The sequence below is a fragment of the Microtus ochrogaster genome, chromosome X, assembly GCF_000317375.1.
Source record: "Microtus ochrogaster isolate Prairie Vole_2 chromosome X, MicOch1.0, whole genome shotgun sequence".
Taxonomy (NCBI): domain Eukaryota; kingdom Metazoa; phylum Chordata; class Mammalia; order Rodentia; family Cricetidae; genus Microtus; species Microtus ochrogaster.
The window spans coordinates 13,668,366-13,674,291 of NC_022026.1; the positions used below are offsets into that span (position 1 = coordinate 13,668,366).

General features: G+C 37.0%; 1 pseudogene; it reads right to left on the reverse strand.

Annotated features, from left to right (window-relative positions):
- Positions 1–1,192: 1,192 nt before the first annotated feature.
- On the reverse strand, positions 1,193–3,085 carry LOC101998049 (annotated as a pseudogene).
- Positions 3,086–5,926: the final 2,841 nt, after the last annotated feature.

Below are 5,926 nucleotides of genomic sequence, written 5' to 3' on the forward strand. Positions count from 1 at the left end.
CATCTGCTGTATGAAAGAAGTGACATAAAGAGTTTAATCCATGTGATTCCATGTCTATGAAATTCTAGACTAGTCAAAATAAACAATGATATTAAACATATTGATCACCTAGGGCTAAATACTTTATCCAGAAAGGCACAAGGGGACCACTGAGGATGACAGAAACTGTCTTCATGTTGAGCACAATGATGATTATACTAGTATAAATATTAGGTATAATTCATGAAAGTATACACTTTGAATAGGTGTACTTTAACTATGTTAATTATATAATAATAATAATTTTATTTCTAGAAGGAAATGGAATATTAATAATAAGTAATAATAAGCCAAGCATGTAATCCAATGGGAATTTCAAAGAGAGAGAATTTAAAGAACAAAAGAAAATCTAGAGACTTCAGGAGATTGTAGCTGAGTATGTTACCAATAAGATGTAGTATATTAAAATTCAGATTCAGGAATATTTAGGAATATCAGGAATATCAGAATATTTTCAGGGAACATCAAAGCAATCCACATCTGGACATAAGTTTGTAAAATCCAGGATACCAGAGACAAAATGTTAAAAAAAAATTAAAAACCAAGAAGGCAAGTTACCTCCAGGAAATGGAAATGATGCAGAGAGAAGGCTTAGCAACAACTGAAAGCCAGTGACCATGGGAAAACATCATCACCTCCAGAGGGGAGAATAGCTTCAAACTGATCTTTAATGCCATTTGCAAATATTTTCAGATGCCAGATGATAGCTATAATGGCTCATCCATGCTTAAACGTTCTCCAGCGTGTGCACTTAACACTCATACAGTTTTATTGTGTGAAATACACCTTACTAACATGATTTAAAAATTTCTACATTCACATTCGTTGGATTGTTGGATTGCTTTTTGTTTTTCTAACTGAAAATATGGTTGGTTTTTTTTTTTTTGGATTTTCGAGACAGGGTTAAATATGTTTTTTAAAGTCAATGTTATATAGTTTTATTTTATATATTTCATTTTCTTCTTAGGATACAGTGCTTATGACGTGCAATGTTCTATTTCCTCTCCCTATGCACATGTTTCATGCTCAAGTACTGAAGAGTGTTGCGTAATTTATAGTAGCAGCTTAACATTAAGGCTGCCACAAACTTGGTAAATTTGGGCCCCTCAAATGTTTCCCTGCGGAACAATGCTACATCTCTTCTAGGACTGACTTAATCAATTTCTTTGATGGTAGGTCCTAAAGAAATGCCACCAGAAAGAGGGACAACATCAGTGAAGCCCCCCAAGTATTCTTCCCAGCATACCAAGTATGGTATGCTGGTAGAGCTTGGTAATGATGGGGTAATAATGGGGTTGCTGACTTTTTCCAGTTCTTTCTGCCAGTGTTCCGCTCTTTCCTTTTCTGCAGTCTGATTCTTACCCAGGCAACTGATGATTCCATCATACTTGTTTAAATCTTCTGTTTGTCCTCATCATTGATCTTGCCTTGAAGGTTCTCATCTTTAACTGTTGCTCTCACACCGAATGCATAGGGCTCCAGTGAATTCTTGAGTGGTACCTTATCTCTCTGCTTCTCATCTTCGGTTTTGTACTTCTCAGCTTCCTGGACCATGCACTTATCATCTGACTTGCTCAAAGGGCCCTTGTCATTAGTGGTGATGATCTAGTTCTCCTTTCCTGTGCTTTTATCCACAGCAGAAACATTGGGAGGGCCATTGGCATCCATTTCAAAGTGACGTCATTCTGAGGAATGCCATGGGGTGCTAGAGATATGCCTATGAGTTCAAACTTTTCAAGCGGGTTGTTATCCTTAGTCATGGCCTTTTTTCCTTCAAACACCTGAAGGAGCACACCAGCTAGTTGTCAGAGTAGGTGGTAAAGATAAGTGTGTTAGGTAGGAATTACAGTATTGTGTTGGGTGAAGACAGTCATGACTCCTCCAACAACAGCTTCAATACCAAGAGGAAGAGGAGTGACGTCCAAGAGCAGCAAATCCTTAACATTCTCAGACTTGTCTCCAGACAGAACAACCTCTTGGACGTTTTATGCAATAGTTTCATTAAGGTTAATGCTAGTCTTCAGTTCTTTTCCATTGAAGAAGTCTTTCAGAAACTCCTGAATCTTGGGGATCCTGAGAGAACCACCCACCAGGACAACACCATGAATCTGTGACTTGTCTAGTCTGACATCTCCAAAGGGCTATTCTACAGGGTTCAGTGTGCCACGGAACAGGTAACATTCAAGTCTTCAAATTGAGAGCAGGTAATAAAGGGATAGAAGATGATTTCCTCATAAAAGAAAAATCAAGCTCAGCACTGACCTGGGTGCTGGAGGAGAGGGTACATGTAGCCCATTTCCATACATTACAGATGCAGGACTGCTCTCTTGCCCTCACTGATGTCCTTCTCGTAATTGGATTTAAGGTCAACAATAAAATGGTAGACCACTAGATTATCAGTCTTCTCTACCCAAGTGGGTATCTCCAGCTGTAGATTTGACCTAAAGAGTTCCATCCTCAATGGGGAGGATCGACACATCAAAAGTACCACCTCCCAAATAAATAGATTTGACACAGTCCGTTCACCTCCAACCTTCTTCTCTAAGCTATAAGCCAAAGCAGCAGCAGGTTCATTGATAATTAAGTACATTGAGACCCCCAATAGTTCCAGCATCTTTTGTTACATACTGCTGACAGTCATTGGTAGCATTCTTCCCAAGACAGACTTCTCCAGAAATTTTATTCATCTTTTTTGGAACCATAGAGGATACCTCCTCTGGGGAGAAACTTTTTGTCTCTCCTTTGTTTTCTGCTTAGACCTTGGGCCTGCGGGCACATTCATCACCGTGTTTCATATCACACTGAACAACAGCATGGTCAAACCTACACCAGACAGATGTTTGGCATCAAAAACTGTCTTGGTGGGCTCCATTGCAGCCTCATTCACAACATCCCCAATTAATTGTTCTGAGTCACTAAAAGCAACATGTCTTGGTGAGGTTCAGTTGTCCTGTTTGGCAATTCTTTACACATTTCCTTGCTGGAAGACACCCATACAGTCATAGGTGGCACCCAAATCAATGCCAGCTGCTGGTCTCTTATACATAGCTGCTTACATGTAGGCCCAACTGTGCTGGCAACAAGGCCACCTGAATCCCCAAAAGTTCCCACCACACTCAATGAGCTGAAATTAGACTCTTTTTTTCATATAATATATTCTGATTATGGTTTACTTTCCCTGCCTTCCTCCTAGATCCTTCCCACTTCCCCACCTACCCAAAGTTCACATTCTCTCTCTCTCTTTCTCTCTCTCCCTCTACCTCTCTTTCATTAGAATACAAACAGGCATCTAAATAACAATATTAAATAAAGTAAAATAAAACAAAAAAGTAAGAATAGGGCAAAGCAAACAAACAGAAAAAAACAAAGTAAAAGCACAAGAAATATGCAGATGCTACTAAAACAATATGCACATGATAAATTGAAACACTATTAATAAAAGTTCAGAGACAGAAATGGGGATTCAACCTGAAGGTCTGAAAAGCAAAACAGCCAACCACTGATTGTTACCTCTACCTCAGTCCAAAAATGGCGTCCTGCCTCCAGGAATCTCGGAATGACACTGAGACTGAGAGCTGTCTCCTCCTGTTTTATAATCCTCTCTAGTTCTGGGATTAAGGGCGTGCACCACTACCGCTTGGTTTCTATAGCAAGCTAGTGTGGCTACTGGGATTAAGGTGTGTGTCATTGCTGCCTGGTCTGTAAGGCTGGCCAGTGTGGCTGTTTACCTTTCTGATCTTCAGGAAAGCTTTATTTATTAAAATACAAATAAAATGCCACTACAACAAATATTTAGACTTTCCAGTAAAATTTAAATTAAAATAAAATTTCAACCAAGATTTAAACTATGTGCAAGTCCAGGTAATGAGTTTTTACTATTAATAGACCCTCATAAGAACTAACGAATTTGTATTAAAAGAAAATAAAAGAACTTTAACTCAAAGTAAAGGATGAGGGTTATTAGCTGAGAACAAAGAATATGGAAAACATGTTAAAAGTAAAGAAAGAATGACTACAGCAAATAGCTATAATAGTTGCAGGCAGAGGCCGCTTGTTCATTCTCGGCTGTCCAGACTTAAAATAACCACACAGAAACTGTATTAATGTAATCACTGCTTGGCCTATTACTTAAGCATATAGGTAGCTAGCTCTTATATCTTTGGTTGGCGCATTTATATTATTTTATATTTTATTATGAGGCTTGTGGCCTGCCAGCAAGGTTCCAAATAACAGCTTGTATCTTTCCCCTCTGATGGCTCATGGTTGTCTCACTGACTCTGCATAATCTCTCTATATATAGATCTCTTTCAGCCTGGCTATATTCTGTTAAGCCATTGGCTGAAAACAGTTTGTTTATTAGCCAATAAGAGCAACATATATAGAGAAGGACTTCCCACATCAAATAATAGTCTATTCAATTGATTATGAATGCACTTTAAGATCTTTGTAACATTTCTAAAATTGGGATATGACATACATGCTGGTATTGTCATGGTTTAATTGCCAGGATGTTTTCCTTCTTCTGAGAAGATGAAATAGTAATGCATATGTAGTCAGTGATCCCTTTGAATTAACAAAATGTTAATAATTGCTAGTTTGGGGAACTGATAAGGATTAAAATGTTTTCAAAGTCTTCTTTCACAAAGAGAGAAGAGGGGCTTAACAGATATAGATTTCATTCTGTCAATTTTGACTATTCATATTGAAGGGAATTCTAACTATTTAGTATAAACATACAGGGGAAAGAATTATTCTGTGTGACACTGAAATATATTCTTGTTTATACATTGAAAGAGGAACATTTTCCAAGATACCAAAAGAACCAGAAATAAACATTAGACTTCAGTGAGTGATCAATTTGTTGGCAGTAATAATAGTGTTGTTACTTGAAAGCTTTAAAATATGTTAATGAGCTAGTGTCATTAGAACCCAAGATCTTCAAGGTAAGAAAAGTGTGTAATTAAGTTGATTGACTCACAGCTCTGTAACTTTAAGTATGAATTGAGAATATGGTGAGACAATATGATTCATTTCTCTTGAAAAGTACTAGATATGATGACATCCTGGTAGCATTAAAGAATAAAGTAAAAAAAAATAGATGAATCACAATGGAAATAATATACAAAAAGTTATGGATGTAGTTAATATGATACTTTGAAGGAAAATTTATAACCATAAATGTTTAAGTAAAATGGATATGATCAAAAGATTCATGAGCTGAGAATCCAGTTTAGGGAAATTAGTGACTTGTACCTATAATCCCAAAACTCAGGAGGCTGAGACATTAGGGTTATGAGTTCAAACCCAGCTTGGCTATGAGAGAGTTTGATAACAGCTTGATCTGCATAGTGGTATCCTGCCTCTAAATAAAGAAAAAAAGAGAACAATAAGACCAAGAAGTTAGAATAAGAACCAAAAAAAAAATACAGAGTAAGAACAGATGAAAAGTCTTATGTGTTGTGATAAAAGAAGAAAACATTTCATGATTCAATGGTTATGATTTAAAAACAAAAGTTGTTTCTTTCACTAGGAAAATAGACACATTTCTGGCAGCCATATTAATAACGAGACAAGCTAGTATAAGTTAATGAAGTTAGAAAAAATAATGACAGTCGTATCAAGAATTAAATAGAGCAAAGGGTTAGAATGGAAAATCTTAATGTAAACTCATTTGGCGACATTAATAAATCCGGAGCCTTGGTACCCAGTCACTGTTCTAGCATTGGACGAGCATCACCATAACCAACTGTCCTGGTTGCAAGTTTTCTGCTGCCTGTAAATTGACTCTGGATTCTGCCCCTCATGTCACCAATCAAACAAAATTGAACTCTTGTCTTTGGAATGAATGAAGTAAGCAGCTCTAAGCAATATTTAAATATATCTTAGC